The sequence below is a fragment of the Felis catus genome, chromosome A1 (assembly GCF_018350175.1).
Source record: "Felis catus isolate Fca126 chromosome A1, F.catus_Fca126_mat1.0, whole genome shotgun sequence".
Taxonomy (NCBI): Eukaryota; Metazoa; Chordata; class Mammalia; order Carnivora; family Felidae; genus Felis; species Felis catus.
In genome coordinates this window covers 100,399,134-100,424,646 of record NC_058368.1, presented here as the reverse complement: position 1 = coordinate 100,424,646, position 25,513 = coordinate 100,399,134, and the positions used below count along the sequence as shown (strand labels likewise).

Below are 25,513 nucleotides of genomic sequence, written 5' to 3'. Positions count from 1 at the left end.
TCTGATCCTATGGTCTTGGTGAACACATGATAATAGTGGGGGTGAGGACAGCACACAGACAAAAGCATATCACCAGAAACATGGATACATGGGGAGAAGCAGCAGAAAACCATGCATCAAAGCCAGGGATAGAGTGGATCTCTAAGTACCTAGAAATACAGACCACATATAAAACGCGTATGAACACGTCTTACCGAAGCAAATTAACAAGTAATCAGTGAGCCCCTATTTGAGGTGTTCTGATGATATAAAGAGCAATATCTACTCTAGTGCAGCCATTCTAATGGGACACAGCCAGTGGATGATATAAAGCATGACGTTAAAGCAGACAATCTTTACACTACACTTGGAGATGGTAGTGAGATTCTTTTTTTCTTTTTAATGTTTATTTATTTTTGAGAGAGAGAGAGAGTGGGGGAGGAGCAGAGAGAGAGAGAGAGAGAGAGGGAGACAAAGGATCCAATGCAGGCTCTGGGCTGACAGCAGAGACCCCAGTTCTGGGTTCGAACTCACAAATCTTGAGATCATGACCTGAGCTGAAGTTGGACACTTAACTGACTGAGCCACCCAGGCGTCCCAGCAGTGAGATTCTCTATTCCGTAGGCCAGAACACAAGTTATAAGAGTTCCAGCTCATGAGAGGAAGACCTCAGCCGCTGCATATAATTATCTCAATGGGCTGGGTGGTCCACACTCAGATCAAGGGGTCAAGGCATCCAGGACCCTTCTCTACTCCTAATGGGCTTCCAGATGCAGTCATCTCCTTAAGATGCCTTATTTTCTCTACCTCCCAGTTCCTCTTGTCTGGTTTCAGTGCTTCTCTCTTCCCAGGGGCCACCTTGAAAGTGTTACATCCTCGTTTGTACAAGTGCAGAAATGCCCATGGTTCACCGATCCGGCCACGTTCCCAAAATTCATTGCTCCTTTTCAGTAGACAGCGAGGCTACAGTTGTCCCAAGGGATCATGACATTGCCCCCGCCCTCTGCATCTGCCCTTCCACGGGGCACCTGGCATGGCTGGACACTCCCTTCCGAGGAATTCGGGATGAGATGGGAAGGGATGAGGTCAGCTTAGAGCAGCTGCGGATAGTCTTCCAACACGATAAGGAAACGGAGCTGGGCTGCGGGCGCTTTTCTCATCCTGCTCTAGGGACACCGTCCCACCGCACACACCAGCCCACAGTGGAAAGCAGTGGGCCCCCTTTCCTGACCACATGCTCTAAGGGAATACACAGCTACAGAGGACACACACAGGATGCCCCCGTGCGTGGAGTCTGGCCCACAGATGTGATGTGTCTGGCCCTAGCAATGTTTTTTAAAAAAACCGAGTTAGTTGCCAATTTGTAGACCTTGGGTGATTTCACATAAAATTCTGGATTTCTGGCTTTGCTTTAAAAATATCTGAAGTTCTGGCCAACACGGATCCATATTCCCCATGACAACAACTGGCTACAGCTGAGCTGCCTCAGAGACAGGCTTGTGCTCCCAGTTCACCAGCTCCCCTTTTCTGCTCTCCTCACTGAGCCCTGCCTGGCCTTGGGGGCATCTGCGTGTGTGATCCTTGGAAGGAATTCGGCTTGAAACAATAAGGACCATCCACCCCTTTCTGTTAGTGCCTCCTGACAAATCATGTTTATTTCATTTGTATTCCAAGATCAAATTTGTATTCTGAGATTGTTTTAAATTCTCATGCCACAACAGCAACAATTTCTTACAAAAAAAAATTACCAGGTTGTTACGATTCATACTTTTGTGGAGCCTCCATTTGCTCTAAGGTCTAGAGAAAGAAAGCCTCCACCAAGGTCATAAAATGTTGCAAGGTGGGGACTGTGTTTCCTTCACTTCACCCCGGAGGAAGGAAGGGTTCTTGCTTTGTTGAAATCGGTGTTGGAGATTTACGTGAGATTTACGGGGAGCCACTTCACTGTTGTGACCAGAGGCAAGGGTGCCAGCTGTGTCAAGTGCAAGCACATACACACACACACACACACACACACACACACACACAACCAAGGCCACCCTCCATCTGGCCAGGCTAGCAGCTTGGATGCAAGAGAGCTAACCTTATGCAGGGCCGAACAGAGTGGGTTTGCACTTAGGTGAAAAATATTTTTCAGCCTCCCCAGAAAGGGCAGTCGAGCTTAAAATCCTTTACATGAAATTTTTATTGCTATGCATCATAGTTGGCCTTGGGCCCCTCTGAGATCTGGAAACCCGGTCATTTATAAATTTGTTCCGTTCCCCCTCCCCATCAGCCCTCACCCTCCAAGCGGCAGTCACCTGTCCCAGATTCTCTGAGGTCCTAAGGGCTTTCTTTTGTAATGCTGTCCCCCTTCACCCCACACACCTAATATTTTTTTTTATGTTTATTTCTTTATTTTGAGAGAGACAGATAATGTGAGTGGGGGAGGGGGAGGGAGAGAGAGAATCCCAAGCAGGCTCTGCGCTGTCAGCACAGAGCCCGAGGTGGGACTTGAACTCATGAGACTGTGAGATCATGACCTGAGTTGGACGCTTAACCGACTGAGCAGCGCCCCAACACACCTCTTACAAGATCTGTCCGCCTTGGGTACTGTTGACTGGCTGAAATCATTCCCTGTCAGTCTCAGCCGGGCTTTCCATTTCTCTTTATCAGTGCCAGCAACTTTCAGTTTGTTACTCACTGAGGCAGGTAGGCTCTGTGCTTAGTTTTTTTTAAGGTCTGGGGAAAGATGGAAGATGGAAGGTAGTCAGTGAGTGACAGAGCAGAGAAAGGTAAAGGAAACAGGTTCTAATGGTTGAGTGCTACCAACTTCCGTAGGAAAATTTACAGGAGGGAAAAAAGAAGTGAAATAGTAGAATGTGGAGACACGGGCCTAGGTGGCTGGGACCTGGAGGCTGTGCAGAACCTGTTGGTGACACATTTCCCCCTTCTTTTGATGATGGTGACACATTTCCCCCTTCTTTTACTACTTCCCCAAAAGTAGTGGGAGAAACTTCACCCAAACTCTGAGTGGCTGCTCAGCTAGAGGAGATAAAGAACAACATCCTGAGCACCAACTGTTCACCATGTCTGGAAGGAGTTTTTCTATTCTCATGGCGTTTTGATAATCTGCCAGGAACAGAAGTCCCTCCAAGTGCCTATTAAAGTGTACAGAGGGGCTCATGGCCCTAATGGGTCTATCAACACCATGTCACCCTCTCATAGGGGACCTCAGGGATGGTCCAACTGTTTCTTTCGAGGGAAGGCTCAATCTGGGGCAGGAGCTCAAAGTAACTAAGACCAACTGGATAATAAAAGGCAAGCAATTTATTAAAAAAAAAAAAAGCCTTCCCTCACTCTAGTGCTGTGCTGGTCTTCAGGTGATATTTTTAACTTTTTGGTTGTGACTTGAAAACAGGCTCTAAAAGTAATTCAAAATGAAGGCTTCCAAAAGTCTGTTGGATGATGGCATCATCAGTGGAAAAAGCTTGGAAGGGCCAACAGAATTTCTGTGAGAAATTACCCTGACTTAATGGACACATTCCGGTGTGCCTGGCTCATAAAAGACCCACGGATTTGTGACTACAGTCACACGTTACCTAAACTGCTCTACCGAAATTCTTCTTAAAATGAATTGCCTCACTCCATTTTACAAGGAGTCAGCATGGACTCATTCTGGAGGCTCACGTTACACAGATCTCTCCTTTTCTGCCAAAGTCACTACTGCTCCGTTTACCAGTTTGCTACAAGGCTTGGTAATTAAACCCAAGTTGGGCTTGTCAAAATAAATGAGCAGAGTGCTTTGTCGGGGATGAGGTAACCTCACTCGATTTGCATTACAGCTGCTTTCTTTGCTCTTTAACTCACCAGTACTTGGGAAAACATAGCAGCCTACATCCCTACACACACGCGTGCGGGCGCGCACACACACACGCACACACACACACAGAGCCAAATCTGTACGGGGATACATTTTCAGTTTGAAAGCTTGCACATTCGATACTGGACTTACTTCCTTTATTATAACAAGAGCTCCCCCCGCCCCCCCCCCACCTCCCAAATCATACACTAAGTACTGGAAGGCATGGGTGGAAAAAAGTGAAATATATGAAATGTCGTCCCCACTTGGCTCAGTAGCTTGGTTGGCAAGGAAGCAACTCATTCCAAATGTTGGATTCAGTTTCTTTGACTCTTTGATTCAACAGTGGCCAGAAGCATGGCAGTCGCTAAATGCCCAGTCTTGAAGGAGAAAAATGATAGAGGCAAGAAATTTCTACTGGAAAGAGGCAACTGAAGGAGAGCCAAGAAGTATACACGAGGGGTTAAGGCAGAAAGCATGAGCTCTGGAGATTTCATCCACTTCTTCATTTATGAACTATCCCTGTAGGTAAATTCTGGGCAATAATACACTGTTCTCCACACCCGTACAGGGCACGCAGTCCAAGGTGACACAGAGGAGCAAACAAGTCATGACAATAAAATGTAGTCCTTGCTGAGAGAAATAAATACACAGGAATCCTGAGACAGCCAACCTAGACCCTGGAGATGAGGCAGTCTGACTGGGATGGGTAAGGTCTAAGCTGTACACTGAGGAACGAGGGTATGAATGGTGAGGGGAGCTGTAGGGCTGCGGTGGGGCGGGGGGGGTAGGTGTCCCAGGCAGTGATTACAGCGTGGGCAAAGGTGGAGAGTTCTTGAGCAGAATTTCCAGAAAGATGGAGAACACCAACTGAACACCTACTGCTGTTGTGCTCCAAAAAAAAAGGGGTCTTGAAGGGTGGAGGGCAGAGGGGCAAGCTGGGGTGGTCAGGGGATTATTTCCAAAGCTGGAGTGTAAACACAGCACATTTTCTTAGAGTATTACATTTTCTGGCATGCTTGGAGAAAATACAAGTGAATGTTTGCCATCAAGCAAGAGACTTCACCATAACAAACTGACCCTCGCTGCTCTAGCTCCTAGGGGAGGGCTGCTGATACTTCCTGTTTGCCCACAGGAACAGTAGTGAAGCAAAACTTTGCACTGGGGTCTAGGTCTGGTGCTCGGTCTGGAACAAACTTTACACCCAGGGCCTGGGTGCTTCTACATCTACTTTCCCACTTATGTTTCATAAAGGCTCTGAAAGACAAATATCTTTAGAATTTCTTTTGTGGAGATAAGGAAATCGAGGCTCAGAGAGGTTCTATAACTGCCTCATAGACACACAGCCGGGGCTGTTGATGTTCAATTGGCTTTTCTCCCTTTTCCCAGTTTGCCAAAACTGCAGTGTTAAACTGTGCCTGTATCAGACATTTGATGGTTTCTTTTTTTTTTTTAATGTTTATTTTTGAGACAGAGACAGAGCGTGAGTGGGAGAGGGGCAGAGTGAAGGAGGGAGACACAGAAGCCGAAGCAGGCTCCAGTCTGAGCTGTCAGCACAGAGCCCGACATGGGGCTCTAACTTGTCAACCTTGAGATCACGACCTGAACCGAAGTTGGACGCTCAACTGACTGAGCCACCCAGCTGCCCCAGACATTTGATGTTTTCAAGTCACTTTTAATTTTTTTTTACATCTGACTTTATTTATTACAACTCTGTGAGGAGGCAGAGGGTATGTATCATGGTGTGCAACCATATCCTTTCCATTTTACAGATGGGAAAACACAAGAATAGTTTGGCCAAAATTAAGTAGTATTAAGTAGGAGAAAGCCAGCTCAGACAAGCTATTTCCTACTAATTCTGGGACTCTTCTAGTTTGCCCTCCGGCTTGCTCTGAAACATGGGCATGTCTTTGAACCAACTAGGTCAGAGTTCCCCACACATCCTTAGCCCTTAATTGTATCACTTTGGGTGCTCACAAACTGCAATGCCAAACAAATTGCCCTTTCTCCTCTCCAGCAGAGTCTAAATAGAAAAAACAGCAGGCATGATCATCATCATGAGAGAAAAGGGTACAGATCTTTTTCCACCTACCACCCCTTACCCAAAGAGATCCCGGAACTGGTCCATAAAACATTATATTGCATAGCTAGTCGGTTTAATACTTCGACTTCGTCTTCAAAGGAAATGATTATGATGATCCTTCCTTTTGTCTTATTCAAAAGGCTAGGTAAGATATTGGAGAATCTCACTCTGGAGAAACTCCAGAGGTCAGGGCTGCTCTGACAAATCTTCATAAAGATTGGTCTTTTTGTAGTTTTGAGCATTAGCTTATTAGTTCAAAATTCTTGCAAATAATTTGGGGGATCATTTCATTATTTCTAAAATCTAAAGGCTGACAATGAACTTACACTAGAACCTAAGAGCTTGATAAGACCTTAGTTTTTAAGCCTAGAGGCACTTTTAAATCTGTGTGTGTGTGTGTGTGTGTGTGTGTGTGTGTGTGTGCGCGCGCGCGCATGCGTGTGTGACAGAGAGAGAGAGAGATTTAACATAAATTTAATATTTGATGGGGCACCTGGGTGGCTTAGTTGGTTGAACTTCTGACTCTTGGTTTCAGCTCCGGTCATGATCTCATGGTTTGTGAGATCGAGCCCCGCATCAGGCTCTGCACTGACAGCACGGAGCCTGCTTCAGATTCTCTTTCCCTCTCTTTCTGCCCCTCCCCTACTCTCTATCTCTCAAAGTACATAAATATTATAAAAATAAATTTAATATTTGATATTCTTTCTGGAAAGAGGAAGGAGAGAAATCTATGCTTATAGTAGCGGCCCAAGACAAAATAATGTATAATAGAAAAAATAGTAACACACACATAAACACAAGAAAGTGACAACATATTCGGTTCTACATGCCACTTTTAAGAAGGCCAGAGGCAAGCTGTTATGTCCTGAGACAGAATAAGGAGGTCAAGACAGCCGGTGGTCGGAAAACTCAGTCTCATGTGGCAACGCTAAGGAAATATCTAAGCTGGAGAAGAGAATATCTTCTCCCTCTCATAATTTTATAAAGAGCCACCATGTAAAAGGAAAATTTGACTCCAGGGGCAGATCTTAGAGGAAGTTTCAGAAACACCCATTTCAGAAGACTTCTTACCAATGGCGACTGCAATGGGCTTAAGTGGAATGGGCTGCTTTTTGAGATCATAACCACACCAGCAAGAAACTGTTCATCTAGAAGTTGGGAAGGATCCTCCAGGAGCCAAAGATGGGAATCCTGCATTTGGAAAGAGGAACAGAAGATCTCCTAACACGAAGATTCTGTGTGGGCTGATACGGCAGTGGGAACCCCCCTGAAATCAAACCAGGATCTCAGGACAGTCCTGACCATCTCCGACCCCTCTCCAGGGTCCTTCCATGACAGTCCTGTCTCATCTGCCACCCTGATCCCACAAGGAATGTGAATGACTTATGGAGGTTGAGAGAGAGTTAAAGAGAAAAATAGTTTTTAAAAGGGAATTGGAATGTTATTCATTCACTGAGAATATGATTTACTCTTTGTGGTAGATGAAAACTTATCAATTCTACAAGGACAAAACTATGACCTAATAAGGCCCAAACAAAAAGAAAATATCTGGGAAGAAAAAGGAAACATTTCTAGCACTGGGAGATAGAGCCTGGACTGTAGCCAGTCGTGTCTTGCACCGGCTTCTGGAAAGGAACTATGGAATAATTTTGGAACTGGATCCCCTACTCAGTTATGTACAGGAAACTATACAATTCCAAGTTCCAAAATTTCTGGCGCACCTGAAGTGGTCATGCTTTACTCTTGATTTTGCAAAGATTGTTTGATTTCTAGAGTGGATTTGCTTGGCAATTATTATCGAGAATGTATGGAACACAGATGACAATCTCGATTCCCTTTTAGACAGGAGTAGACGCAACAGCACTATGCACAGAGAGCATTACGGACTACATCAGGCCTGTTATCTTGGCTTCCTTCTCCTACCTTTCAGTGTTTGTAAAGATTAAACTACCAAGCAAGACCAGTGTTCTCAAAGTTCAGCCCACATGAGAATGATCTAGAAGGCTTATTAAAGCAGGTTTCTGGATCCAGCCCCAAGAGTTTCTGATTCAAAAGGCCTGGGTGGGAGGCCTGGGAATTTACATTTCTAACAAGTTCCTGGGCGACGCTGCTTCTGCTGGTCCCAGAACCACATTTGAGAACTGCTACCTAAGATCAATGGCTCATCCCAGCCCTGGCTACATCTGCACTTAATTAAAAGATGGTGACCTCTTCCCCACTCCCCCACCTCCACAGATGTTAACTTCATTATACAGGATCCATGCCGAGTGCCCTTCTGATTAAACCGCCTCGGTGGACTCCAGTAAGCATTTCCCATGAAGACCACCCAGAAAACTATGAGGTCTTAAGCCTGTGTGTGTGTGTGTGTGTGTGTGTGTGTGTGTGTGTATTTTAATTCCCACTGCTATACAAGGGACAGATGCCGGCCTATGAAACTCTACAAAATTTAGGCCTTGGTTACTTTAAAATTTCTCTTCTCCATAGCACTTTATGGCCACAAAGATGTTCTAAGTTTCTCCTGTTAATGAGATCCAGGTTTATAATTTTAGACGCAGCCTTTTTAGAGCAAGAATCTCAATATAGGGATATCCAGTCACTAGAACTACAGTATTATAAATCCCAGGTCTACTAATAAAGGAGGAGAATGAAAAAAATGTAAAAATCTAATGAGAATTAGTGTAAAGTTCCATGCTTATACAATATGTATGCATTAGAAGATATTTAAAATAATTACTCATTGAATCTGAAGCAGTCCAAATGGCTATCCTGGCTAACTGCGAAAAATAAAATCCTGGCCATGTATTTTTAATTGTGTTTATAATATGCTTATTTTTATTGACTCCAAGTCCAGAAATCAGATTATTGGGAAGATTTTATCACTTCTTCCAATTAGAATGTACCAATTTAATAACCAAAAGAGGAAATAAACTCTCCATAAAATAAATGTTTTTTTTTTTCCAGAAGAAGAGTACTCTCTGATATGTATTAAGCAAGCATGGTAGGCTCAGCAACCAAATATTTGCATGTCTGTGCATATACGCAGACTATGATTTGGCAAGCACTAATTCTTTGATCCAATGCTTTCATCTATCCCTAATTTACTAAAGACACTTAGAGAAAGGAAAATGAACACAGTCTGTTTCCTGCTGAGATGAGGTACTATGACTAAAAGTGCAAAAACTGAACGCTGCATGCTTAACTAATGATTTTCAATACGTGGCAAAGCATGTTAAGAAAAACACGAGATGAAAACACGAGATTACTGTCAAGCACCTTCAGGAATTCCGGTAGGAAGTATCATCCTCAGTGTCAATAATATGCCGTTTTTGTTTTTGTTTTTTTTTATTAAAAACATTTTTAACGTTTATTTATTTTTGAGAGAGAGAGACAGAGTGTGAGCAGGGGAGGGGCAGAGAGAGAGGGAGACACAGAATGTGAAGCAGGCTCCAGGCTCTGAGATGTCAGCACAGAGCCTGATGTAGGGCTCGAACCCACCAACCTTGAGATCATGACCTGAGCCAAAGTTAGACATTTAACGAAAGGAGCCACCCAGGCACCCCAACAGTATGCTGTTTTTGAATGCAACACCTTGCAGAGAGTACATACTTTATATATTAATTGTTACAATGAGTTTATTTCCAGACTATGTTTCTTTGTTGAGTCACTCTAGAATTTCTATATTCAAAATCTTGGCCTTGTCCCAAAGGACAAATGTCAGGATGCCTATTTTTCTTCAGCTTCTAATAAGTAAGTGTTTGTGGATCTTTTTACCATTTCCCTCAGAGCTCTGATTTCGGGGAGAAGGGGGTCTTTAAGCCCCCTTGCAGAAACTGTCTAGGATGAGGGCTAGGGAAGCCTCGGCTGCACCTTCTAGGACTGGGGCCTGCTTCCCCGCTATTAAAACTGAGTGTTTTAGCTTTTTTAAAGATTTTTAAAAATGTTTTTTAACTTATTTTCAGAGAGTAAGAGAGAGTGGGGGAGGGGCAGGAAGAGGGAGAAAAAGGATCCCAAGGAGGTTCCGCTCTGTGAGCACAGAGCCCAACGCGGAGCCCCAACACACGAACGGTAAGATCATGAACCTCAGACGCCTAATGGACTGAGCCAACCAGGCGCCCCAAAACCGAGTGTTTTAAACCGATGGATACCAGAGGGGAAGTGGGTGGGGGAAATAGATGATGGCGATTAAGGACGGCACTTGTGATGAGCACCGGGTGATGTATGGAATGCTGAATCACTACACAGTACAGCTGAAAGCAGTACAACACTATACGTTAACTATACTGGAATCAAAATAAAAACGTAATAAAAACAAAAAACAAAAAACAACTGAGTTCTTTTCCATTAAGCATATGGAGGAAGGGTAACCTTTGCAGGCTGTGGTGTGGGCTCTTCCTCTTTGGGACCACAGAGGGACACCAACTTCATTTTGTAATTCACCAACATAAGCGGGAAAGGACTGAGAGCCGAGAAACCTGAAGAGAGTGCTGTGAGAACAGCTGGAAAAAAGACACAGGCTGCCAAGTCTTTTAAGAAATAGACTAAGATAAAGTGAGAAATCCAAAGTGGAGTGATCAGCCACATTAATAAAATACTGAACTTGGCCCCTCTAAGGATTTCAGTTTCTGAATCATCATCTCCAATCCAGATGTCGCCATATGTCATTTTCTTTCTTTCCAAGAGGAGGAAAGACATCCAGAAGCAGACAAAGACTAAGGTGGCTAAAGGAAGAGTATCAATCAGAACCAAAAATACTTTCCCATAGTAAAAGGCTACCTGCTTGTTTCCAAAGTCTGTGAGACAATCCACATAAATCCTGTTGGGAGACAAGGGGTCTGTACCATTTCCTGCACTCCGGTGTTCGGATTTTCTGGTATAAAGCAAAACGGGGACGTATACTGCCACACCAGCCACCCAAAGCACGGACACCACCTTCAAAGAAGGCTTCTGATTCTCCAGATTGGCAGCCTCACTCGAGGGGTGGACAGTCTGGTAAAGCTTCCGGTGGTAGGACAAGGCAAAGTGTAACATGAACCAGATGGCCAGGGAAGTGGTCAGGCTTGCCGTGAAGTGCAGGACTCTGCAGCCAGCTGAATCCAACACGAAACCAGAAGAATAAACAATTTTCATGACATTCACCACCGCGTTTTTAACGAGGTGGACGAATAGAAGGCTGAACATCAGAAGATGGGATGTCTGTAACCGGCCAGGGCTACATCTCCTTGTAGAAAAAAATAAACACACGTTTCCGACAACGCTGACAAGGATCAGAACGGCACAAGCGGTGATCTCAAGGACGTCCGCAGATGGCTTCATGGTAAATAGCAACCTGGTCCTCTCAAATGTCTCCTCCTCAAAGCTGAAGTCCTTAGGCATTTGGAGGACTTTTTAGTGAGGAGACCTGGGCTTTTTGATCCACTATGTTGACAAAACTGATTAAGGTTAGAACACGAACTAGTATCATCCGGACAATTCTGAGATGGTCTGTGACAGAGTCCGGCTTGCTCCAGCGATGGGTGGCAGAAAACACAACAGCTTCCCAAGAGGAATTTGTTTTATCATCTCCGGGGATATAATGAGATTGCAGAAGTTCTAGGTATCACCACCTAATTAAAAATTCTCAGAAATCTATTTATAGCTACTGTAATGCAATTTCCTGGATACGATGTGGTATAGTTTTCAACAACCACGGGAGAGAAGAAAATTAAATACGTGTTAGCAAAGGAAAGGGGGCCAGAGATTGAAATGACCCTCTCCAAATCAAAGAGGTAGCGTATCTGAATAGTAGTGAGGATTTCCAAGTAAGAAAATGACAAGTTACCAGTGACGGTACCAAGTCACGTTCATGAAGCACATCAGTTTTCTAGCATCTTTACCATTTTAACAAAGCAGGAATACGATTATTGATTCTGATGACCTCATGGCGTTGTTGCTGACATTACAAAAGAGATGACAGAAAATACTCTCAAAGGAAGTAGGGAAGGGAATAAAGACGGAAGAGAGGAAGGCAGGGAGGGAAGACGACACTTTTAGAAACACAGGCATTACGTCCAGGACCAAATCTCTAAACTACTGATTAAAGAAACACTCTGACAATTGGGAAGTGATGAGGGGACCTCCCCACTACCCTGAGCACAGAAGGCTAGGAAAAAATTTCTGTCCTAAGTATGGTTGGAGAGTGACAGAGCAAGGACAGAAAAATGGCACCGAAACACACTGCTCAAGTAATCTGGCATTAATTCACTTTCTGGATGAATTCTGTTGGCTAAATATATCACAATGCTCCATTCTGGGGACAAGCTACTTTCCCTCGACTGTATTTACTCAAATTCTGCTGCCAATCATTCCACTCCATACCGTTGCTCCATATGCCTCGGGCTACCTCAGGAGTACTGGACCCGGCCTGCCTCGGCTTCACCAACTGTGGATGCACACCTCTTCCCAACTCTGTGTTCAGTGGCTTCATGTTGGGAGCTTGGCATTAGGCATTGGGAGAGGGAGAGAGAGTATTTACACATCATGCAAATTATCAGATGCTACAAATCAGAGCTTCTGGTGAGGGACGCGAACTACATACTCTCTGTATCTACATTATACTAGGACAACACTGGCCTGAGCAAAATATACCAGAGAGATATGAAATTCGCAGATACTTTGTGTAACAGTAAGATCCGTATTTGGTACACACTAGCTCTTTCAGGAAGGGTACATGTAAGAGATTTATGGCAGCAGTTAGGTAAGAAAGCTTCCGCCAGGGGAGGTGACGCTTGGGGGTGCTGACACTTCCTACTAAACCCCCATCTCTAGTTGGCTATTCAGACACACAGCCGTCTAAGAGTGCCCACACCACATTGCTGCTCTTCCCTAAATATCTATTACTTCAGTGTTAACTGTAGTCAGTCAAATAGGTACCCTGGCGTTTCTCATGATACTAGTAACAATAATAATAATGAAAAAGAATAATGGTAATAACACAACAGTAATGCTCATTTTGGCTACCGTTCACTTCATACCGACTTGAGCCAGACACTGTGTTGGTGTGTTCCTTTATAAATATAATCTCATTTAATACTTAGTATCATTCTCGTTTCACTGATGAGGAAACAGAAGAAAGACCAGGCTGGAAAGTAAACTGCTCAAAGCTACTGAAAAACGGGGACAGGAATCCAAGGCAGGTATGATGGATTCCCAAACCACTGGTTCGTGGGCCTGGTCTCTCCACCTGTGCTGTCAGAGGATGGATTTTCTGTTGAGTATTCTCCATCTTCCCCTAATGGTTTACGATAAGTATACCCAACATATACAGCCTATAAAGAACTGCTTTTGAGAAGAGTTCCCTCAGGTTTATAATACGAAGTCATGCATTTTTCAGACCACAAGGGTCTTTTCCCTCCTCCGATGATACATGTTATGGGTGCTTATACTTCGACATCCATAAAGATCTTTAAACACTCTGCACGTCAGTTCCTGCTGCCTTACTTGAAAGAGAAAAAGGCTGTTGCCAGCATGGGTGAGCCCTCCCACTCCAGACCGTATTTGAGCAAAGGCACAATGACCGCCTGGAATGAATTTGTAGAGCAGGCAAGAACCACCCTAAACAGCAGACAAAATATAATTATGAGACTGTAATTGTAATTTGAAATTTGATTTTGGGATAATACATAAAGAAACTGTGTATGTGATGCTATTTCTCAAACAGGCCAAATAGTAACAATTTATGCCAAATAACATTGACTTCTTGGAGCTGAGGGCAAAAAAATGTTTTATAAGCCTCCCCCACCCTCCCTCAAAAAAATGAAGGGTTATGTAAACATTGTCTTTCAAAGGATTAGCAAACATGTAATATGTTCCTTTGCATTAGGGCAACAGGGTAAAACAGAAGTCATTTTTTTCCTTTAGGGTTATTTCTATACTAGAGAAAAAACATACATTAAAATATAAGCAGAGTAAAATTAATTTTTGTGACTATTGTCTTGACTGCTGGAGAGTACTTTTCTTGGCCAACTACACACAGTAGGGCTGAAGAGAGACACTCACACTAATGACAATGCATCCCATTCCCAGCATGGTGCTCAACTCTGGGGATGAACACCCACTGTCATAGTCCTACCTTCAAGAGGCAAAAAACGATCTAGTCATAGGAACGCACTCATGAAAATTTATCCATTTTATATATATATATAATGTTGTATTGCACATATAATACATGCACACATATAAAATGTTATACCATTATAAGATACATTTAAGTAATTATTAATCATTAATAAATGAATATTAGACAGGAAAGTGATCATGAGTCCAAGCATAAAACATTCAGAGACAAGAGGGGTTCCTGTGGGCAGGGCTATTTTATTTTATTTTATTTTTTGAGAGAGAGAGAGAGAGAGAGAGAGAGAGAGAGAATGAGCAGGGAAGAGGGAGAGAGAGAATCTTAAGTAGGCTCCACACTCCAGACCTCTTGCTTCCAACAGCTCTTTCCAAAAGGGAAAGAGAAGGGAAAAAGCTGCCCGAAATCATGAAGCAGAGGTGCTAAGAAGCCTGGGTGTCAACTCCGGGGATCCCAGAGAGCCTTGGCAGTGAGCTTCTGACAGCACAAAGCCCATCTCGCAGCGGCACGAACACGGCACAGAGCACGGAGGGCTCCGGCCGCACTCCTGCGTCCTCTGCCCAGGAAGGTAACTGTCACATGTGTACTTCAAGGAGGGAAGGAAAAAAATCTTCCTTTGGAAATGGAACACGGGCTCTGCCAATCCAACTGCACTGAGGTCATCTGAGAACCGAGGAGTTCAAAGGTTCTCCACGGCTTCCATTTACTTTGGCATAAGATTTAACAGAAAAGAACTAAAGGGAAATTTATACGGCCCAGGCTGTTTTCCAAATCGCAAACTGCTAAAGTTACTTAGATTTTACTTTAACTCCCAATCACACGTAAAGTGGTTCAGATGTAAATGTTTTCCGTGTGGCTGAGGGCAATCTAGGTTTCCTCAAATGCACATGTGCAGTTCTAATATTAAAGATTTGGATTCAAAAGTCTCAAAGAACTTCGAGTTCCCCTTGATTAGAGACTGCTGTTACTTTATGCAAGGTTGGGTCCAAGGAGGAGAAAAAAAAAAAAAACACGCTGCCTTCATTTGGACGTTAGGTTCTCACAGTAGCACTAAGATAAACAAACTTTGCAGGCTGAGGGAAGGGCATTTATTCCTTTAAATTGAGTATGTAATATAAATAAATGTCTTCTAAGAAGAGATGCCTGAAACTTGATTCTAGGTCTGATTCTATACAAGGGCACTAATTTATTTCAACGAAGATTGGTATAGTGCATATTGGGAAGGGCATGCCTTCTGGAAGGCAGGGCTGATCTAACCAAGCAGGATAATTCACTAAGGCACAGAAAGCTGCTGCCTAAAATTGTCTGATTTCTTCACTGGCCAGGAGCAAATTGATATTTGCATTTTTATATACAGCAAACTGGAGAGAATTACCAAATCTTTTACCTTGTAATCAATGGCTGCCTAAAGTTATTTTCAATTCTCGATAAGGCAGTGATTTTGTGAACAGCCAGGGTATGACTAAAAACCCCTCGCTCCAAATTAGAAGTGAATGAAATGGAACTTCAGGCTGGTTGGGGTCAGAGCAATTAAATGGTAATTGCCTTTTAGATACATTAATGTCGCTAATTATATTAGTGTGCTAAGTGCTGGGAAATGTGGATAAGAGCTCCGGGCCACTGGGGTGGGGAAAGGGAGCTAAGATTGATTAAGCCTGGCACTGAGCTGGATCCTTCACACATGTTTTCTCCTGAAATTCTCACAATAACCTACAAGGTATTATTAGCTTCAGTAACCCTGAGAAACTTGCCCAGTTGGTTCCAGCTGATATGCAACTGAATCAGGAATTCTCCAAGGACTGCATGGCTCCACAGAGCAGGGGGTTGGCAGGGCCTTGAGTTGGAATGAGGAGAAACACTGGATTCAAATGCTGGAAGAAATTTGGTAGCAGGGGAAGATGAGAGAACTTGAGAACCAGGCCTTGATGGAAAAGTCTGTAAGTGTAAAGACCCCAGCGGCCTTTCCTTACTGTATATAGAAAGCAAGAGCCCAGGATAGAATTCTGCTCCGTGGGCAGAATCTGGAGAAGGATGATATCAGGGTATGGAACACTGGGAGCAGAGGATCTCCCACCATAAGAAGATGATTATGGGACACAGGAAACCCACTCAGCACCTCAACACCAGAGGTGCCAGAAAAGAGGTCCCAGGTGTCTGAGGCTGAAAGGCCTGGTCAACCAGGAAGTAGAGTGGAAGGGCCAGTGCCGCTCTATCTGAAACTCTCTAGGCCAATCTACGAGAATGACAAAGGCTGTGCCTAGGAATCTGACGTCAGAAGCCCTGGGTTAAATCACGTACGGATCGTGAATGCTTTGTCGAGGCATATCTGCTCTGAGTCTTAGGCTCCTAATAAGGATTTTCCAAGAAACAATGAAATATATATAGCTGTGTGTGTGTGTGTGTGTGTGTGTGTGCACATGTACAAGTGCACACACCTATGTTAGTATGCATATGTGCATTTCTGTTTACACATATAGCTAGGAGTGATCATAGTGTCAATGAAATTGTGAACCCAGGCTGAAGGTGGCAGAGTGTTTTACAACTGCTAGTTTTGTATTGATGTCCTAAAATCACACAGTCAAGGAGGTGCTTTCTGCTTGTAAGTGGAAGGTGCTATGTGGCTCTTTGCCAAAGGCCGGACTTCTGAATGCACTGTTTCTGCAACATAGGCTCAGTTCCTTGGCAAGCAGCTGTGGAAAATTCTAGGAACTTCCCCAGGCCTGACTCCAGCCCTGAGACCTTGGGTCTCTACCTCTACTCAATCCTCTAAAGATAAAGCCCATCTCTGGCTGTATGCACCTGACCACACACATCCTCCCCTCTCTAGCACAACAAAACTCATCTCGGCTTTGGATTCTGTTCCATCTTTCCCCCCGCCCCCTCGTCCAAACAACTCAAAAGAGGCATCTACTTTGACTGTTGCCACTGTCCTGTCTCCTTCTCTTTTTAACTGACCACAGTTGAGTTTCTACTTTTTTCCTCTGGAAATGATTTGGAACAAGATCAGCTCCTAAATACTAAATCCAATGACCACTGGACCTGTCTGACATTTTTTCTCTTTGCCCTTTATGGCTCCAGTATTTTTGCTCCCTGTGGGTCCAAAGTCTTGGTTTGCTTCCTACTCAACCACTGACCCCTACATATACAGACAGCCTCCTGCTCCTTGATATCCCTCTTTGGATGTCGCACAGGCCTCCAACTCCAACAACCTTACTCGGGAGACCATCATCCTCTGCTCGGCTAAGGTTAGAGATTGGGTATCATCCCTGTCCCCTCTCTCTGCCTCACCTGACATTCACTTATCCCATCAAGTAACTATTTATCCTTACCATCCTTCTGACCATTTCTTATTACAGCTTCCTCTCATTGTTTCTTGCTTGAATGAATAGAGAAGAACAAGACAAAAGGCCAAAACACTAGTACATTTTTCATTCTTCAAAATCATTCCCTGCATCTATACAACTGTCCAAGTGACTTAAAACACAAAGATGGCCTATTGAAAATACCTGAGTGTCTTCCCACTGCCCATGGGGCAAATGGCCAGTTCTTCCATCAGTCATAAGGAACCATTTTGGGGCCCTCCTGCCAACCTCTGACTCATGCTGGAAACTTTAATGATGCTGAGATTCTGTGCATATTCTATGCTGCTCCATGTCCTGTGGTGTTGTTGGCTTATGCTGATATCTCTGCAGACAACCTCCTCCTCTTGTGATCACCCCAAAACCTCCAAACCCCTACCTCTGGTTTTTTGTTGGCCAATAAATAGTGCAATCACTTGCCTATTTGGTCTCAGATCCACTCTCTTGGATAACTATTTCCTGAGCTCCTCTGCCAGCTGACTGGCTTCCTGTTAGGTCTGGGCAAGCGCAGGCGTGGGCAGATGAGAGGGCAGGGAGAAGGGACATGGTAAGTGTCTGTCTCTCTAAATACCTATACACATCTATATATCATACACACACACACATGCACACTGGCACACACACAATTGCCCTGCTATAGGCAGTGTCTCCTATAGGTGATCAACTCCTACAAGGCAGCATCATTAGCATCATTCTCAATTGTGCTAGAAGGAATGGTCACCCTCAGTTGAAGGTGGTAACAGACCACCTTCTTTTGCCCTTACGGCCCTAGGAGTGGTGGTGGCTTCCCTGCCTTTGCTGATCACAGGACTGTTTTATCTTGCTTAGGTTAGGGTTTCAGCCCTTCCAGCAATGAAGTAACTAATGCTCTATTTTAATTTCCCTCTGTGTAAAATTTCTGGAGTGGTTTCTGTTTCTTGTGATTTCACCCTGACCAATTCACTTAGTTTGCCCTTTTAAACTACTCTTATACACTTACCTTGGGGGTTATGCAGGAAGTAACACATAAGGAAGTGTCCAAATCTACACCTGACTTCAAGTTTAGAGTCCATGCCTGCCTCTTCCTCTGCGAGAAATCCCTGAGAAAATTATATTCAGTGTACTTACAAGAACTTAGTATTAACTGCTCATGTTTCTGCCTACTTCATGATGAGATCCTTTGTCTTGTCCACCATAAGCCATAGGACTCAGCACATACTGTGGCATATGGAAAACACTCAAGAATTTAGCAAATGAATAAAAAAAGTCCACTGAATGAAGCAGTGAAACCAAACAGAGATATTTTTATAAGAAGCTAACTTTAGTTTAGCCACACAAGGCATCCAAAATTTTCTGTACCAGGACTGTACAAAGTCTTACCACAAAACAAATCATAGTTCAATATAGTTAAAATAAATATAGGACATAACTACATTTGGGGGAATAGCATGTATCATAAAAATCAAAGTCTTTATCCCTCAAAATTTCGGGTTCATGGTTCAAATTAGTTCAGAAAGTCAGAAAAAGATGGGTGTTTGACAACAGTGAACACACCTAACAAGGCTGACCAAAGGTTAGGGGAAGGCAACAAAGCAGGCAGGAATCAAAGGGGGACAAAACCACCAATGAGAATGACAGGTTCTTCTGAGAATCACTTTAAGTTCAAACTCTAGCCTTATACAAATGTTTTACATCTACTTCTTTTTACTACTATACTCTTCTGTGTTTCCTTTCATTAGAGAATACCAATGAAAACTATTATTTTAAAAATTAATTAATAGAAGAAAACTTCCTCAACTTAAAGAATGTTTACAGAACTCTGCAGTTAACATTATACTTAAATGGAGAGACTTAAAGCTTTCCCACTCAGATCAGAAATAGGCAAAGAGGTTCCTTCTCACCATTACTTTTCAACATTGTACAGTAAGTCCTACCTGATGCAATTAGACAAAAGGAAATAAAAGGTATAAAGATTGGGAAGAAAGGCATAAAACTGTTTTTGTTTGCAAATTACATGATTGTCTACTTAGAAAATATGAAAGAAGTGACAGAAAAACTCCTAGAACTAACAAGCAATTACAGCAAAGTTGCAGGATATAAGGTTAATATACAAAAGTCGATAGCTTTCCTACATACCACAAAGAACCAAGTGGAATTTGAAATTGAAAAAACAATAGCACTCACATTAACACCCCCAAAATGAAATACTTAGGTATAAATCTAACAAAACATGTACAATATGTATATAAGGAAAACTACAAAATACTAACAAACAAAATTAAAGAAGAGCCAAATGAGAGATACTCCATATTCATGGATAGGAAGATTCAATATTGTCAAGAAGTCAGTTCTTCCCAACTTGATCTATAGATTCATTGCAACCCCAAACAAAATTCAAACTAGTTATTTTGTGGATACTGACAAACTAATTCTAAAATGTATATAGATAGACGAAAGACCCTTAATAGCCAACACAATATAGACGGAGAAGAATAAAGTTGGAAGACTGACACTGCCTGATTTCAATACCTACTGTTAAGGATACTGTAATCATGACAGGGGGGTATTGGCAAAAAAGACTATACAGATCAATAGAACAGAAGTGGGAGCCCCAGAAATGGATCCACATAGTCAATTAATCTTTGACAAAGAAGAAAGGCAATAAAATGAAGCAAAGGTAGTCTTTTCAACAAATGGTGATGGAACAACTGGACATCCACATGGAAAAAAAAATGAATCTACATCAAACTTTATACCCTCCATAAAAATTAACTCAAAGTAGATCACAGACCTAAAATGTAAAAGGCAAAAACTATAAATCTCCTGGAAGAGAACATAGGGGAAAACCTAGATAACCTTGGGTATGGTGATGACTTTTTACCTAAAACACCAAGGGCACAAGCCATAAAAGAGATTAATGATAAACTGGACCTCATTAAAATTAAAAACTTGCGCTCTGTGAAAAGACTGTTTCAAGAGGATGGTAAGACAAGCTGCAGACTGAGAGAAAATATTTATGAAAGACACATCTGATAAAGAACTGTAAGACAAAATAGCTGAAGCACTCTTGAAACTCAACAAGAAAGTAAACAACTGATTTAAAAAAAGGACTAGAGATCTTAAAAGACACCTCACCAAAGAAGATCTATAGATGGCAAGTGAGCATATGAAAAGATGCTCCATTTCATATAGTATCAGGAATATGACATTAAAACAATGATGAGATACCACTATACACTTACTAGGATGGTCAAAATCCATAACACTGACGACACCAGATGCTGGTAAGGATATGGAGCAACAGGAACTTTCATTCACTGCTGGAGGGAATGCGAAAGGGAAGACAGATTGGCCATAGTTACAAAACTAAACATATTGGAAGACAGATTGGCCATAGTTACAAAACTAAACATATTCTTACCATGAGATCCAGCAACAGTGCTCCTTGATATTTACCCAAAGGAGTTGAAAACAATGTCCATACAAAAATCTGCACTGGGATGTTTACAGCAGCTTTGTTCACAATTCCAAAACTTGGAATGGCCTTCAGCAGGTGAATGGATAAATAAGCTGGCATATATTCAAACAATGGAAAATAATACAGCACTAAACACCAGTGGGCTCTCAAGCCATCAAAGGACACGGAGGAATTTTAAATGCATATTACTAAATGCAAGAAGCCAAACAGAAAGGCTACACACTGCATGATCCTAACCATAGGACACTCTGAAAAAGGCAAAATTATAAAAAGTTGATTCGTTGCCAGGCATGGGAGGTACGGGGACAGGGATGAATGGTCAGGGCACAGAGGATTTACAAAGCATTGAAAGCAATCTGGATGATTCTGCAATTGGGGATACATATCATTACACATTTGGCTAAATCCATAAACTATACAACACCAAGAGTGTAAGGTAAACCGTGGACTTTGCATGCTTAAGATCCGTCAGTGCAGGTTCATCAGTTGTCACAAATGTACCATTCTGATGGGGATGTTGATAACGGCGAAAGCTATGCATGCATGGGGTCAGGAGGTACACAGGAAATCTCTGGATTTTCCTCTCAATTTTGCTGTGAACCTAAAACTTGCCTAAAAAAATCCCAAAAAACAAAAACCAAGTCCTTTAGAAAATACTAAATTATCTAGCACAATATTACCAGCTTACAAGTTAAGGAAATTACTTCTAAAAGGAACCAATGAGGGGCGCCGGGGTGGCTCAGTAGGTTAAGCGTCTGACTCTTGATTCCGGCTCAGGTCATGATCTCACAGTTGTTGAGTTCAAGCCCTGTGTCAGGCTCTGCAGTGACAGAGCATGCTTGGGATTCTCTCTCTCTCTGACTGCCACTTGCTTGTTCACTCTCTCTCTCTCTCAAAATAAATAAACATTAAAAAAATAAATACAAGGAACCAGTGATTTGCTTAATTAAGGTCATAGAACTTGCTCATGGTGTGCTGGGGAAGAGAAAAGAGGTCTCCTGAGTTGTTCTGCCTACTACATGTTTTGAATTTATCAAAAATTAAATAAATAATAGGGATACAAATAAACGAAGTAAAATGAGTGGGGAAAACAGTTATTTTTTGACATTAAGGCAACCTCACCTCAAGGTGGCTGCTGCCCATACATTCATACCAAAGTCCCTGGTCCAAATGACTTCATTAGCGAGACATCCATCAATACAGAGGGTCCCATTCTCATTACAAACAGGCAGAGGACATGTAAGTACAAATCTGTCTTGACTAGAATTTTTTAGACTAAGTGTCAAAAGTCTCACATCTACATCAATAGCTGAGTAAGAAGTTGAATACAGATGCTTATTTTTTCAGATGCATTTTATGTATTGTTTCTTTAAGAAAAATTTCAGCTTCAAATCATTTTAAATTAATCAAGTGACGTTTTAAGCGTCTCATCAGTTTCCAACACTGTTCTAGGTGCTATGAAAACCTGGGATTTTGTCTTCTTTCTTCCTTTTCCCTCTGTACCTAAGTCACGTTAGAATCCTCAATTTCAATGCTCATGTTTACTTCTACTTCTACACCAATTTTCCCTTTTTGTGGGCCTAACTCTTCCAGCTGGAGTACGGCAAAGGAAGCTAATTTCAACCGGTAGGACCCTAGTGAATCTCAACCACCTTATACAGGGTCTCAGGAAGAGATCTGTCAATTTCAGACCAAGACCCTTCCAGGAAGCAATGCCAACTGGTAGAAGAGGCAAGACAACGTGGACATGGGGACTAACGGAATTGCTGAAACTATGTGCAATCAAGTGAGTGCAACTAACAACAGAAGCCATGGAAACACAATGTTTTAAACATATATTCCTTCCCTCTTGGACACATCTTTTGTCTGGGACTCAAACCCTTGGTGAACTTTTCAAACTGTATCCCAAGGTGAAGCTGGTTGGAACACATGCAGCTGTACAATCTAATTCATTTGCATGGGTTTGTTACATCATTATCCAGGGAGGGAGGCACTGCCAAGCCACAGAGTGTGGTTTATGCTCCGTTCAGCCTCGGGTGGACCTCTGCTTCACCTGTCAAACTCCAATTGAGTTACTGGCTCACTCCTTTCTTGTTATCTAGTGAACTGTAGACATTCTCCAGTTTCTTCCTCTCCCATTTAATCTGATTCTATGTGTGGTAACCAGCACACATTACTATGAGTTCTCTGACTTCAAACATTCCATTTCTACTGACAAATCTTAAATTTTCCCTGTTCTGATCCATTACAATTCTCTTCAAGTAAATACTATAGTTCCTCTGCATGTTGCTGAACTTAACATAGGAAGAACCTGGCTCTCTACCATTATGAGTTCTGTTTGCTCCATTTATGGGGTCAGAAAACACTAGATTCCTTAATTTCCAATCCCCCCCCCCACCCCGACTGGTGATTCACACTGGTAATCTTTACACCTCCGTGGGCAACAATATCCATATTCATCCCATACTCATGCTAGATTTCTACTTCATCAATGTTCACAAGCTTTTAAGTGATGGGGACTCAGTGTCCTCATCTGTAAAACAGGCACATTTGACCTTTGGGGATACTGTGAAGATGACCAGAAATCACGTAGGCAAAGTCCTTAGAAGAGTGCTCAACAGGTGTCAGTTGTAACTGTTTTTATTATTCTGAGTATAGATCAACTACATACATATCTTCAATAATAAGCAAAATTACTCAGTGCCTCCAGGTCAGTGATGATTCAGAAATTATGACCCTGCAGATGGATTTCAGAATGTTTGCCACTATTTTCTATCTTTAGTTGTCCCCAACTGTATCCATATTCCAGTAGGTGATTACAAGGACCAGTTTTTTAAAAATCATTTTATAAATGGTTAAAAGTTGACTGTGCTGATACAGGGCTAAGGAAGCAAGACACATCTTTCCTCCTCTTTCTATGTCTGAGCTATCATTAGGAATGGATTACATGGAAGCAGCAGATCAAATGGTACTGATGGAAAAGCTGTTCTGGAAAACCCAGGGGACATGTTTCAGCAAACATGCTGAAGAAGATCATGCTGGGACCTTTAGGTCAGTGATACAGCCTTTCCTCATCACAGGAGGACAATCATTCTACACAGGGAGGCCTGGTTATCCAACTTCCCACAGTTTCAAGGTTGCAAGTGATATAAAAGTCATCATAACATGAAAATATTCATGCGTTAACTGTTTTAAAAAACTCTCCCCGCTGGGGGGCAACTGGGTGGCTCAGTCGGTTGAACGTCCGACTTCAACTCAGGTCATGATCTCATGTTTGTGAGTGTGAGCACCACATTGAGCTCTCTGTTGTCAGCGTGGAGTCTGCTTCAGATCCTCTGTCCTCCTCTCTCTGCCCCTTTCCCCGCTCAAGTAAATAAACATTTTAAAAAAAATCCTTAAAAAAATAACTCCCCCTGCTCAAGGGTCTCTCCCTGCTTAGAAGGAGCAAGCTCTATATCCTCTAAATCAACATTTTTGGAAATTGATCCTGCACTGGTTAAGTAAGGGAGGCTTTTTTTAAACCTTCCTTCAGCGCAACACAAATACAATGTAAGTGGATTGTAAGTTAAATTGCAAAGCTTACAAAAACATGCAGCATTCATGAAATCAGAAATGATGATGCTAAGTAACTCTTTGAAATATACATCAGGCCACATTAGAGAAGCTGAAGCAGTAATTTCAGAAACATATCAACAAGGATGGTGGTTTAATAGGTTTCACAAGAGAAGGGGCTATCAAATGCTAAGAAGCTTTGAGTAAATTGGTGAAGCCCAAGGACTGACTGACTGATAATTTACTTACACAGAAATGACCACTGTTATATACTGCAAAACCAAACACAAAGTGATGGATGTCATGTTATATGAATACATAATATTGTTGAAAGAACTGACTGCCAATTCATTCAAAGATCTAACCTAAGTCTCATTAATTTTGTTTGTTTGTTTCACTATTTACCACGAAGACATGTTCCCATGTTTAGAGACTTCACTTTAAGTGGTCTTTTATTCCACTCTGGACTATTCTCAGATAATGAGGACCTCTGGTGCAAATAATCATACTTTTTTTTTTTTTTTCAAGGAGTATACTTGGAGACATAACAAAATAAAACTTAAGTGCTAAGTGAACGTAGTCCAAAAACAGACTTCTCTTCTCCAGGAAGAGTTCCAGCTAATCAATTTCATGAAGCTAAAGAGACATTACTACCTCCTGAGCAATTCATCCCTTGCCAGGCACTTTACACGCTTGACTTCTAAAACTTGTAACAAGTCTGCAAAGCTGGTATGATTCTCCCCATTTTAGAGGCAGGAAAGCAGATATTGGTTAGAGAACAATCATCAGTTCACAGAACAAGTGACGGGTGGAGAAGGGATTGCGGCCTATGTCCAACAAGACCCTAAGATCATTCCACTTGATGCTAAACAGAGAGTATACCTGGTGCAGGAGTCTGGAGCTGGTGGGAACCAGGAGTTTTCAGTTCAGTTGCTAATAACCCTATTCATTACCAGCCTCCGCAAGAAATGAACTGAAGTATAGTTTCTGGGGCTGGCTGGGGGCAGCCTGTCAGGAAGACAGAAGATGCATGGCTCCCCTGTGGTTCCAGGTATTCTGTTGAACACGTGCTGCTAGAGACATCCAAGGCACTTTCAAGCATTCTTATGTATTTGCCTGTTGTGGGATATTCTTT

The 25,513-nt window shown here is 42.5% G+C and overlaps 1 protein-coding gene across 10 annotated transcripts in view; it reads right to left on the bottom strand.

Moving 5' to 3' along the window:
• The window catches only part of SNCAIP (synuclein alpha interacting protein), a 159,385-nt gene that overhangs the window by 79,083 nt on the left and 54,789 nt on the right, over positions 1-25,513 (bottom strand). Inside the window, exon 1 of one of the 10 annotated variants that reach the window (XM_045058161.1) lies at positions 12,258-12,278. The exons of 8 other annotated variants lie outside the window; for them this stretch is intronic. The gene's annotated coding sequence lies outside the window, so the exon portion shown is untranslated. Of the gene's footprint in view, positions 1-2,543; positions 2,679-12,257; positions 12,279-25,513 lie in introns of those variants that run through there. One more of the 10 variants, XM_045058154.1, reaches the window with a different exon arrangement.